Below are 13833 nucleotides of genomic sequence, written 5' to 3' on the forward strand. Positions count from 1 at the left end.
AAAAAATACTTTCTTCTATTACTAACGTCATACAGTAGAGGAGATCTCAGTTTGAAAGTGTTTGGAGCATATCTTCTATGATAAACAGGCCTCATCCACACTAAAAAATACTTTCTTCTGTTACTAATGTCATACAGTAGGGTACAGCTCAGTTTCAAATTGTTTGGATCATATATTCTATGTTTATACAGGCCTCATCCACAGTAAAAAAAAATACTTTCTTCTGTTACTAACGTCATACAGCAGGTTAGATGTCAGTTTGAAATTGTTTGGAGCATATCTTCTATGTTATACAGGCCTGATCCACACTAAAAAAATATTTTCTTCTCTTACTAACATCATATGGCAGACTAGATGTCAGTTTGAAATTGTTTGAAGCATATCTTCTATGTTATACAGTCCTCATCCCCACTATAAAAATACTTTCTTCTGTTACTAATGTCACATAGTAGGGGAGGGGAGATCTTAGTTTAAAATTGTTTGGAGCATATCTTCTATGTTATACAGGCCTCATCCACACTAAAAAAAATACTTTCTTCTGTTACAAACATCATATGGCAGACTAGATGTCAGTTTGAAATTGTTTAATTGTTTGAAGCATATCTTTTATGTTATGCAGGCCTCATCCACACTAAAAAATACTTTTTTCTGTTACTAACGTCATGCAGTAGGCTAGATGTCAGTTTGAAATTGTTTGGAGCTGATACGTGAGGCTCACGCGGACTGAACTGTGCTGTCAGGGCAGGAAGAAGAGGAGGGTGACTCTCAGGGCAAAGAATGGGATAACACAGAGGATGATGATGAGGTTGTAGATAGTGTTGAGCCACCCCCGTAGTGTTCGAGTGCGGTTCGGTTCGTCGAACACCCGTGTGTTCGCCGAACTGTTCGTTGAACTGTTCGTCGAACACCTTCGAACACCGTTAAAACCAATGGCAGGCAAACAAAAACACATAGAAACACATAGAAAACACCTTCAAAGGTGTCCAAAAGCTGACAAACTGCTCAGAAGACACAACTAACACATGGAAAAGTGACAAGTACATATAGTCATGCGAAAAGAAAAGAGGTGGAGGAGTAAAAGGAGGGGGAGACACAGATATAGGCATGTCATGCCCTTCTAAAATCCAAAAAGTGAGAAGCCGACACGGCCAGTCCGTTCCTGCCTGTGCCACCTCTGTGTCGCCGGGTTTGTGCCAGAGCCGCGGTGGACCCTGACGGCCAGCCCCCCTATCCCAATACTGGTGCCTGTCCGCCGGTGGGTCGAGGCCCCCCACGGTGGGGGGGGGAGTAACATCTGCAGAAGAAAGACCATCTTCCAGCCAAACTAAGATGTCGACTTCTTTTCGTGGACAATGTGATACGATCCCATTCTTACGGACACGCCCATCGCTACAAATTCTAGATGAGGCACAAAAACAGCAGGTGCTTCAACGGATATCAAGTGCTCCTTCAAGTGGGCTCTCCATCACCTCAATTTCAACATCACAAATACTCCAGTCCTCAGAGGTGTCACCCCAATCGCACTTGCTTCCTCACAGCTCCCAAGTCTCCAGCTGCCCGTCTGTATGGGGTAACACAGATGGCTGAGTCTGCCCAGCTGTTTACTCATACTATAGCCTGGGAAACGGAGGTCTGCTCCAGAGCTTCTGTTAATCCAGATGAGGAAATTATCTGATCCGATGCCCAGAATCTTTATAAGTTGGATCCAGGACCAGATGAAGAAGGTTCTGAGCATAATGTAGACCCTTGTTCCCAAACTGTAACTCCTGTTGGTGGAGACAATGATGAAGACGATGATGAGACTGAAATACCTGATTGGAGCGACAACTTGACTTTTCGGTCAGGGCAGGAAGAGGTTGGCTCTGAGGGCGACGGGTGTGATAACACACAGGGTGATGATGACGAGGTTGGAGATCCCACTTACTGTCAACCCACAGTCAGACAGTCGATGAGGTCAGCAGAGGAGGTGGAGGAGGATGTGACTAGCCCTGGGGATGGGGATGACTCGGTACCCGGGCATTTGCCTGGCCTTGGGGATGTCGCGGTGGTCGGCTCCCTGGCCCGTACCCTGGGGTCTCTCTTTAAAAGGGTGGATAATTGTTAATTTTATAAGAGTTCATGACGCCACCTGTGGTATCTGGTGACAAGCACCAGCGCTGCAGCAGTCCACTGAGGCCGGTGATAAGGCAGCTCGATGGTATAGCTCCCCACAGGTGGAGCTAGGTCTCAGGGCAGCGTATGCAGGGGGAATGAAGGACAGGCGAGACCCAGCTGGGTCAGAGCAAGAACGGGAACGGACACGGTAGTCACTTCAGTACCTTTTACTGGTGGAAATTCAGGCACATCCCGGAGCACTGTAGGGTGAAGGGTGCATATCAGGATCCTCCCCAATGAGCGGGTGTAGGGCCTCCTGTTTCTTGCCTCTGCGTAGTAAGTTTCTGACCTGCCTGGAGCTAGGCCTAACTTTGTCTCTGTCCTGCGCTGGCTGACCTTGTGGTAGGGCCTTCTCTTGGAGTTCACGCTCCCAGTATGCGGGGCCTAAGCGTCTCCTGGCTCTGTTACATATCAGCACCTTAGCGATCCTGGGACTTGTAGTTCTCCAGGGATTCCAGTTATGCCTTACTGGGTCATAGAGATACCGGTAAGCTCAGATCCTGTGTCCGGTAAATGCTTCGGGGTGAGCTGGTTAAGCTCCTCTGCCCCTTATGTACTAACTCGCCACTCGCCTTCGGCCTACTCGGGCCCTCACTAGGCTATACACACTAACGGCAGCTTGCCGCGCTTCACTGATCTTACGGCACCGGCACACCTTAAGCTCTATCTGGGCTCCCTGAATCTAGCAAGCAGGAGCCTCGTGCTCCACTGCTGAACTATTAACTGCGTTCTCTAGACTAGACTGAGCTCCACTGCAGACTGACCTCTCTTAGGCTTCTCTACTGCAGGAACTCTTCAGAGGAACTGAACTGCCTAGCTCCACCTTCCCTATTTATATCCCTAACGGGCTCCCTCTGCTGGTCTGAGGTGGAAGGTGGAGATGTGTGAATGTTTATGGGGGCCTCTTGTGGAGGATTCCATCAATGCACTCTTGTAGGATCTGTGATACCAAGCGCAGCGGGGTATCACAGATGCTATTGACGACGAGGTTAGGTTGCGCCTTCCTGAACAGAGACGGAGTACTGGAAGCACGTCAACAACTGCATCCTCAACCACAACTCTGCCTCTGACCACAAGTCGTAGTGGCTCTTCAGGTCACATGGGCTCTAAGCCTTGCATAGCCTGGGCATTTATTCAGATCGATAAGGATGACCCAACTCGTGTTATCTGTAATATTTGTCAGCAAAAGCTAAGTAGAGGCCAAAAAATACATAGTTTGAGTACTTCATGCATGTACCGTCACATGGATATGAAGCATAAGTTGCAGTGGGAAGCTCACTGTGCTACAATGCGGCCTAGCCGGCTGGGCCTACCACCGTCTGCCCCATCTTGTGCATCCGCAGCCTCTTCATCCTCTGTGACTGGGGGGACAGCAGTCACACATGTTTTTGGACGCAGACCTGCCACATCTTTACCCGCAACAGCCAGTGTGATTGTCAGGTCGTCAGTTCATTGGGAAGTGGAAACACCTGCTAGTGTTGAGCGCTCTCCGACATCGAGAACACCACCTTTGGATCAAGGCAACCTAACATGTCCGCCTGCATCTTCCTCACAGTTGCCGGGGACACCCTACTCAACACCGTCTAAGCACAACAGCCAGCCCTCGGTCCCTCAGATGTGGAAAAGTAAAAGACCATTTCCTCCTAGCCATGAGAAAGCTAAGAGGTTGAATTTCACCATCTGCAAGCTGTTGGCTACAGAAATGCTGCCTTTCCACCTGGAGGACACAGAGGATTTTCAAGACCTTATGTCCGTCACAGTGCCCCAGTACCAGATGCCCAGTCGGCACTACTTCTCAAAGAAAGGTGTGCCTGCGCTCCACTAGCATGTCGCACACAACATCACCGCTTCTTTGAGAAACTCTGTGTGTGACAGGGTGCACTTCACCACAGACACTTGGACGAGAACACATGGACAGGGGCGTTACATGTCGCTGACTGGGCACTGGGTAACTATGGTGACAGCAGGACAAGGGGCTGCTGTCCAAGTCTTACCGTCCCCACGAGTTGTGTGTTAATCCTCTTTATCTCGAACTTCCTCCACTGCTTCTGCCTCCTCAACCTCCTCTCGGTCCTCCACCTGCACCCAAAGCCTGTCTGGTAATGCCACCTGCTTTCTAACTGCGCAGAAGGAATCCTGCACACCTCCTTACCATGCTGGCAGCAGGGCTCAACGCATCAGTGTTTACTTTGAAATGTCTGGGAAATGTGAGTCACACAGCTGAGGAGTTTTGGTCAGCTCTGGAGACCCAGTTTCATGAAAGGTTGTCTCCACCGGACCTGCAACCAGGGAAGGCCATGTGCGACAATGCTGCAAACCTGGGTGCGGCACTTCGCCGGGGCAATGTCACACACGTGTCACACACGTGCCTTGTGTGGCTCACGTGTTGAACCTGGTTGACCAGCAATTTTTAGCCCACTATCCGGACTAGATGGCCTTCTGCAGAGTGCACGGTCGCTGTGTGCTCACTTCCACCGTTCGCATCCCGCAGTTCAACGACTTACATCTCTACAGAAGTCGTTGGGCCTGCCACTTCACCGGCTAAAATGCGATGTGCCTACCCGGTGGAATTCAACTCTGCACATGTTGCAGCGACTGTGGCAGCACCGACAAGCCCTGGTGCAATACGTTCTGACGTATAGCCTGGGCCAACGAGATTCAGAGGTGGGGCAAATCACGCTGGAGGAGTGGTCTCAGATCAGGGACCTATGCACCCTTCTGCACAGTCTTGAAATGGCGACGAAGATGTTTAGTGCTGACGATGCCATTATCAGCTTGAATATTACGGTGATTTACATGCTGGAGCACATGTTAAACAGAATTCGGAGTCAGGTGGTGGGACAAGAGGAGGTGGAGGAAGTAGAGGAGGAGTCGTATGCGGAAGGGATAACATCTCCAAGGTCCAGACGGTTGGCAGCACCAAGGCGGCAGGCATGGGAGGGTGGGGGAGAGGGATTAACCAGGGCGCATGGTAGCAGCCAAACTGTTGAGGAAGGTGCAGGAGCCGAGGAAGAAGTGGAGGACGAACTGGCAATGGGCATGGAAGACTCATCAGATGAGGGAGACCTTGATCACATTTCTGTTGTGCGACGTTGGAGGGAGAGGGCAGAGGAAGGAAGCATGATTCTTACCTCGCTACCAACACAACAAGGACTTGGTCCTTCTGGATGCGCAAGACACATGAGTGCCTTCTTGCTGCACTACCTGCAACATGACCCCCGGATTGTCAGAATTCGAAGTAATCGCGACTACTGGGTTGCCACACTCTTAGATCCCCGGTACAAAAGTATATTTGCCGAAATAATTCCTGCCATAAAAAGGTATTGACGAATGCAGGAGTATCTGTTGCAGAATCTTACATGTGCTTTTCCACAAAACACCAGTGGTGCACGTAGTGAATCTCACAGTTCTAACTTGCCAACGGTGGGACTGTCGAGTCTTCATCACTCAAACAGTAACAGTAACACAGTATCTGCTGGTAAAAGCAATTTTGTGGAATCGTTTCACCACTTTTTTAGACCATCCTTTGCAAGGCCACAGGAGACAAGAAGTCTGACACATAGTCAATGCCTAGAGAGGATGGTACAGGAGAATCTCCAAATGAACATCGAAGCCATGACTGTGTCACTGGACCCTTGCTCATTTTGGTATTCCAATCTTGAAAAATCGCCGGAGCTCGCCACTCACGCCTTGGAGATCTTGTCATGCCATGCAGCCAGCGTTCTCTCTGAACGTGTGTTCAGCGCTGCTGGTGGTGTGCTGACAGATAAGCGCACGCGGCTGTCCACTGAGAATGTAGACAGACTCACGTTCATAAAGATGATCAAATCATGGATTCGCAAGGACATTTCTACCCCTGTGTCATCCTTGGGAGACTAAAAGCTTGGGGATTTGGTAAAATCACCTCACCAACCGTTTTAAGCAACAGTGGGGCAATTGATGCCACTTAACCCTAGAACGCATGACCATAAAAATCTACACTTTCACATACCTGGGGCCCTTTAGGCCCGTGTGCAAATAACATGGAATAACTCAAACTCAAATGACAAACAACTATATACATGAAGAATACCTAGAGTTTCAAAATTCTAACTAAAGCAATCTTGCAGAAAATAGAAAACAATTAACTGGGCGGGCCTGCAAGGCCACAGGTATGCGTTCTAGGGTTAAGTGGTGTCTGTGCCACAATTTTGGGAGTCCCCTTGCTGTGTCTTACGTGACGTTGGCATCGTCAATTCCAGGTGGGTTGGGTCACACCCCCCCCTTTTAACTGTAAGAAACTACATACACTATGGCTTGGGGTAACACAGATGGTTGAGTCTGAAGAGCTGTTTACTCAGAGGTCTGCTCCAAATCTTCAGTGTCTGCTAGTCAGCGTAGAATTTTTAACTGCATCTAGCCTAGGCAATACTTTGGGCGTAGTAGCCCAGCTGCGAAGCAAGCTGCACCGCCTGTGTATCTAATAAGAATTTTTAAATTAATCTAGCCTAGGCAGACTGTGGGGACCCCCAACCAAACCCAGATGCTCAGCCCCCCTACCGCCCCCCTTTCATGGACAACCCAATAATGTAACTCTTACAACTGGAAGGGTGAGGATCGGTCACAGCTTTATTAACTCTTTATACTCATTCCATTAGAAAGGCATTTCATTTCTAAAATAATTCAGCTTGTTGCAGCATGCCCTGGGTCCCCACTCCGGCAAGTTGGCCAACAAGTGTAACTCTCCAACATGTCCTTTCTATTTCCAGGCCACGGAGGATCCAGCGTACTCGTATGCAGGACTCTGACCCCCACCCATCACTCCTAACGCTTGTTCCACTCCGTCCTGGAGTCCTGACAGGAATATGTCCAGTCCAATATCTATTAAGTGAACACCGTCGGGCCGTATGAGGCCTGCTTTATCTCCTTCCAGTTGTCGGTGTCGTATCACTACACCGCCTCTGTCTCTTCTAAATTTTGCCATCCGAATATTTATTACCCGTCTTGTCCATTCGATGGCCGTGATGTCTCACGCACCTTGCCATACCGCTATCGGCACAATCTCTGACCATACTATAGCTAATTTTGTGAAAAATTCTCTGAAGCGCTCAGTGTCTAGTTTCATTATTGCCATTAGTTATGCGCTCTTGTGATGACCTAGGTTGTTTCCCCCGGCCTGTATAACTAAGATGACCGGACCTCTTGCCTCTCTCCCTACCTTGATTACCTCCATTAGTACCTGTGGCCATAGCAGGCCTCTAATACCTCTCCAGTTGAAATATGTGTTATGAAACTCTAATTTCCTCCCGCCTGGGCGGACTTTCGCCCTTTTTTGTGCCCAATATATATACGAGTGGCCTATCACTCACACTGTTGGCTTAGCGTCACCTGTAAAAGAAACAAACCACGTTAGGATAACAAGTCCGGTCTTATGTATCTCGCCAAACACGTGGATCGCCATCTCCCTATCCTCTGAACTTCCGTTTCTGACAGTCCTGCTCTTGCTGCTTCCGTGGCCGCACCTATGCGGAATGAGTGTGTCCCGTAATCTTTGGGGTGGTTCCCTGCCGATGTTATGCATTTATTAAATATAGCTTGGAACAGGTATCTTGATAATGGCGTTCCATCAATGTGTGATACGAAGAAATTACTTTGTGATCTGATGGTTAGATATGTTTTTACTATTGTTACCCGACTCAGTGTACCGTTTGTGGGTTGTAGAAGTACCCAAGTACCCCTGCCCGCTGGAACCGTTTTCGATTGGTGTATGCGTACACGTATTGCATTATTGGCTATGACTACTTCCTGGTGTAATAAGCGTCCACTGGTGGTAATTTTGGATTGAGGGACTAATTCGCTTATACATAGCGCCCCGAAGAAGGCGATCACAAATACAGTAGACATTAGTGTTGCTTCAAATTGTGAGTGTCATGTTAATGGTGTTAGGGATAAGATGTGAGTAATCAGTTTTAGTGACACGGGACGGGACGTCTACATTCCTGACTTGGCTGACCCCTTTTCCACCCTTTTATGGATTGTCTGATGATGAATCTTTGTCACATCTCCCCAATTCAGTAGTTGGAAGTGAAATGCTACTCCGGTCAGACACCGCTGTGCTGACGCCCCTGATATGCCCCTCATCATTAGCTGGTGGAGAAATTCTATGGTGACTTGTGATCTGGCTTGTTCACATTGGTCAACCCGTCTGCCTGCTACTAGTCGTGTCCACTCTTCCCATGCCTTACCGTATGCTTGCCACGTTGACGGGGCAACTGACGCTCTGATTAATGGCATCAACTATTTGCCACTAGATCCCATAGGGAGGGTGGGCAACTGTTGCCCGATGGGTGGGCGTTGTGGAAGAGCTCTGTGAAAATCTGCCAATTGAATTGTTATAAAGCGTTAGCAGCAGCTTTATACCCCTCAGCATAGTGGCTAGCGCGGACCCATACATTGTGTTTTAGGCACAGGAATACTAGCCTGCGTAGTAGGCCTAGCACTGGGAGAGACGATGATGCCATCTTATTAATGCAGTGCGCTAGGCTGGTGTTTTGTGTTATGAAGCGTATATCTTTGTTAGCCAGGCGCGCGCCCCATATTTCTATTGCTACCACTATTGGGAAAAATTATTTTCAGGGCTAGATGCAGCTAAAAATTATTATTAATTTCAAAGCTGGTGGAGCTTGGTATAGATGGCCTAATACAATGAGTCCCACACACTGCTAGAAGCCCAAATATTTTTTCAGAGGTAGATGCAGATAAAAATTATTTTTAATTTGCAACCTGATGGAGGTCAGTATAGATGGTCTAATAGAGAAAGTCCCACACACTGCTAGAAGGCCAAATATTTTTTCAGAGCTAGATGCAGATAAAAATTATATTCAATTTGCAACCTGATGGAGGTCAGTATAGATGGACTAATAGAGAAAGTCCCACACACTGCTAGAAGGCCAAATATTTTTTCAGAGCTAGATGCAGATAAAAATGATATTCAATTTGCAACCTGATGGAGGTCAGTATAGATGGACTAATAGAGAAAGTCCCACACACTGCTAGAAGGCCCAATATTTTTTCAGAGGTAGATGCAGAAAAAAATATATTCAGTTTGCAACCTGATGGAGGTCAGTATAGATGGACTAATACAACAAGTCCCACACACAGCTAGAAGCCCAATATTTTTTCAGAGGTAGATGCAGAAAAAAATATATTCAGTTTGCAACCTGATGGAGGTCTGTATAGATGGATTAATAGAACAAGTCCCACACACAGCTAGAAGCCCAATATTTTTTCAGAGGTAGATGCTGAAAAAAATATATTCAGTTTGCAACCTGATGGAGGTCTGTATAGATGGATTAATAGAACAAGTCCCACACACAGCTAGAAGCCCAATATTTTTTCAGAGGTAGATGCAGAAAAAAATATATTCAGTTTGCAACCTGATGGAGGTCTGTATAGATGGATTAATAGAACAAGTCCCACACACAGCTAGAAGCCCAATATTTTTTCAGAGGTAGATGCAGAAAAAAATATATTCAGTTTGCAACCTGATGGAGGTCAGTATAGATGGACTAATACAACAAGTCCCACACACAGCTAGAAGCCCAATATTTTTTCAGAGCTAGATGCAGAAAAAAATTATATTCAGTTTGCAACCTGATGGAGGTCAGTATAGATGGACTAATAGAGAAAGTCCCACACACTGCTAGAAGGCCACATATTTTTTCAGAGGTAGATGCAGAAAAAAATATATTCAGTTTGCAACCTGATGGAGGTCTGTATAGATGGATTAATAGAACAAGTCCCACACACAGCTAGAAGCCCAATATTTTTTCAGAGGTAGATGCAGAAAAAAATATATTCAGTTTGCAACCTGATGCAGGTCAGTATAGATGGACTAATACAACAAGTCCCACACACAGCTAGAAGCCCAATATTTTTTCAGAGGTAGATGCAGAAAAAAATATATTCAGTTTGCAACCTGATGGAGGTCTGTATAGATGGATTAATAGAAAAAGTCCCACACACTGCTAGAAGGCCAAATATTTTTTCAGAGTTAGATGCAGATAAAAATTATATTCAATTTGCAACCTGATGGAGGTCAGTATAGATGGACTAATAGAACAAGTCCCACACACAGCTAAAAGCCCAAATATTTTTTCAGAGGTACTGTAGATGCAGAAAAAAATTATTTTTAATTTGCAACCTGATGGAGGTCAGTATAGATGGACTAATGCAACAAGTCCCACACACAGCTAGAAGCCCAATATTTTTTCAGAGGTAGATGCAGAAAAAAATATATTCAGTTTGCAACCTGATGGAGGTCTGTATAGATGGATTAATAGAACAAGTCCCACACACAGCTAGAAGCCCAATATTTTTTCAGAGGTAGATGCATAAAAAAATATATTCAGTTTGCAACCTGATGGAGGTCTGTATAGATGGATTAATAGAACAAGTCCCACACACAGCTAGAAGCCCAATATTTTTTCAGAGGTAGATGCTGAAAAAAATATATTCAGTTTGCAACCTGATGGAGGTCTGTATAGATGGATTAATAGAACAAGTCCCACACACAGCTAGAAGCCCAATATTTTTTCAGAGGTAGATGCAGAAAAAAATATATTCAGTTTGCAACCTGATGGAGGTCTGTATAGATGGATTAATAGAACAAGTCCCACACACAGCTAGAAGCCCAATATTTTTTCAGAGGTAGATGCAGAAAAAAATATATTCAGTTTGCAACCTGATGGAGGTCAGTGTAGATGGACTAATACAACAAGTCCCACACACAGCTAGAAGCCCAATATTTTTTCAGAGCTAGATGCAGAAAAAAATTATATTCAGTTTGCAACCTGATGGAGGTCAGTATAGATGGACTAATAGAGAAAGTCCCACACACTGCTAGAAGGCCACATATTTTTTCAGAGGTAGATGCAGAAAAAAATATATTCAGTTTGCAACCTGATGGAGGTCTGTATAGATGGATTAATAGAACAAGTCCCACACACAGCTAGAAGCCCAATATTTTTTCAGAGGTAGATGCAGAAAAAAATATATTCAGTTTGCAACCTGATGGAGGTCAGTATAGATGGACTAATACAACAAGTACCACACACAGCTAGAAGCCCAATATTTTTTCAGAGGTAGATGCAGAAAAAAATATATTCAGTTTGAAACCTGATGGAGGTCTGTATAGATGGATTAATAGAACAAGTCCCACACACAGCTAGAAGCCCAAATATTTTTTCAGAGGTAGATGCAGATAAAAATTATTTTTAATTTGCAACCTGATGGAGGTCAGTATAGATGGACTAATAGAGAAAGTCCCACACACTGCTAGAAGGCCAAATATTTTTTCAGAGCTAGATGCAGATAAAAATTATATTCAATTTGCAACCTGATGGAGGTCAGTATAGATGGACTAATAGAACAAGTCCCACACACAGCTAGAAGCCCAAATATTTTTTCAGAGCTAGATGCAGATAAAAATTATATTCAATTTGCAACCTGATGGAGGTCAGTATAGATGGACTAATACAACAAGTCCCACACACAGCTAGAAGCCCAATATTTTTTCAGAGGTAGATGCAGAAAAAAATATATTCAGTTTGCAACCTGATGGAGGTCTGTATAGATGGATTAATAGAACAAGTCCCACACACAGCTAGAAGCCCAATATTTTTTCAGAGGTAGATGCAGAAAAAAATATATTCAGTTTGCAACCTGATGGAGGTCAGTATAGATGGACTAATACAACAAGTCCCACACACAGCTAGAAGCCCAATATTTTTTCAGAGCTAGATGCAGAAAAAAATTATATTCAATTTGCAACCTGATGGAGGTCAGTATAGATGGACTAATAGAATGATGCTATGCCCAAAAGATTTTACTTCACTAGGTGCAGTAAAAAAATTGGTATTCTATACACAGGTGGTATATCTTGCAACACAGATAGGCTACTCCACTGACTAACACACTCTGCAATAGGCCAAAAAGGATTAGCTTTGCTAGATTCAGCCAAATGCTGTGAAAAAAACTTGCACAGCACTGGCACAGACCTGCCTGGCAAAAACTGATAGGAACTGATGTAACCTAGTCCTGAAAAGGACTCCAATTACAATTAGTCTTTACTCCCACAACCTATCTATTTAAGAGCACAGACCTGCCTGATAAAAGTCATAGGAAATGCTGTAACCTAGTCCTTAAAAGGACTGCAATCACAACTATTCCCTACTCCCAAGCTATCTGTAGATTTGTGCGAAAATTGGCTTGAAATTAACAAGGTATAGCGCACACAGCAACAGCGGTGCCGTCTAACACGCAGCTGCAGCAGTGAGAAAATGGTGGCGACGGGGAAAATGGCTTGGTCTTATAGGGCAAGGACATGTGACATACACTGCCAATGACACATGCCCTTGCTTGTGTGAAAAAAAGCACTTCGCTCCGTGTGTGCGCTGCTGATAGGCTGACAGATTGCACCTCCCCACTGTAAATGCGGGAAAGAGAAAAAAAAAAATGGAGATCTTCATTGTTCCTGCAGAGATCCATCCCCTGCCCCTCCCCCCACCCCGCTGTACACTCAAACTGCGTATTAACATTAATTTTCATTATTACTGAGAAAAAATCCAGTTATGATTTTGGTGCACGAACAGTTATCGAACATAACCTCGAACAGCCGAATTTTTCTCAAATTGTTCGTGTTCGCCGAACGGCTCGAACACCGCCCAAAACAGCTCGAATTTGAGATTGGCGAACAGTTCGAGTAGAACAACGCTCATCTCTAGTTGTAGATTCCATTTGGTGTGAAACCAGAGGCATGCAGCTGAGTAGGTCATCTGAGGAGGTGGAGGAGCAGGAAGATAAGGAGGTTATGTTGCAAACTACGGCGCAGACACAGAGTGATGCAACCACAAGGAGCTGCTCCACAAGTCTTGGAATCCCCAAGGCTTGCAGAACAATTGCTGTATTTCACACTTCCTCCACTGCTTCTGCCTCCTCCACATCCTCTAGAGCCTCTACTTGTGCACTCAACCTCTGCCTTAATGAGACACGCATTCCAATAGTGCAGAGCGAATCCATATCACCTCCATACTACACAGCCAGGGCACACCACAATCAGGCAGTGTTAAAATTAATAGGCCTTGGGGATCATAGTCCTACAGCTCAAGAGTTGCGGACAGCTCTCCGGACTGAGATTGAGTAATAGCTGTCTCCCCTGAATCTGGAGCCAGGGAAGGCCATGTGCAATAACAGAGCGAACCTGGTGGTGGCATTAGGCTGAGGCATGTTCACACACGTGCCTTGCATGGCTCACATCCTCAACCTGGTGGCACAGCAATTTCTCCGCCACTATCCTGGCCTGGATGAACTGCTGCAGAAAGTACGGAAGCTGTATGCTCACTTCCACCATTCGCACCCCTCAGGTCATCAACTTGCATCGATACAGAGGTCTTTGTCCATGCCAGTAAACAGGTTGATATGCGATATGTCGACATGGTGGAATTCTCCTGTGCACATGTTGCAGCAGCAATGAGCCCTGACGCAGTATGTCATAACGTTGACCTGGGCAGTACAGACATGGGGCATATGACATTTACGGAGTGATGGAGTGGGCACAGATTAAGTACATCTGCATCCTTCTGCACAGTTTCGAAATGGCTACTAAGATGGTTAGCGCCAACAATGCCATCATTAGCATCA

The sequence above is a fragment of the Phyllobates terribilis genome, unplaced genomic scaffold, assembly GCF_046119375.1.
Source record: "Phyllobates terribilis strain yellow unplaced genomic scaffold, ASM4611937v1 Scaffold_4__5_contigs__length_816908805, whole genome shotgun sequence".
NCBI lineage: Eukaryota > Metazoa > Chordata > Amphibia > Anura > Dendrobatidae > Phyllobates > Phyllobates terribilis.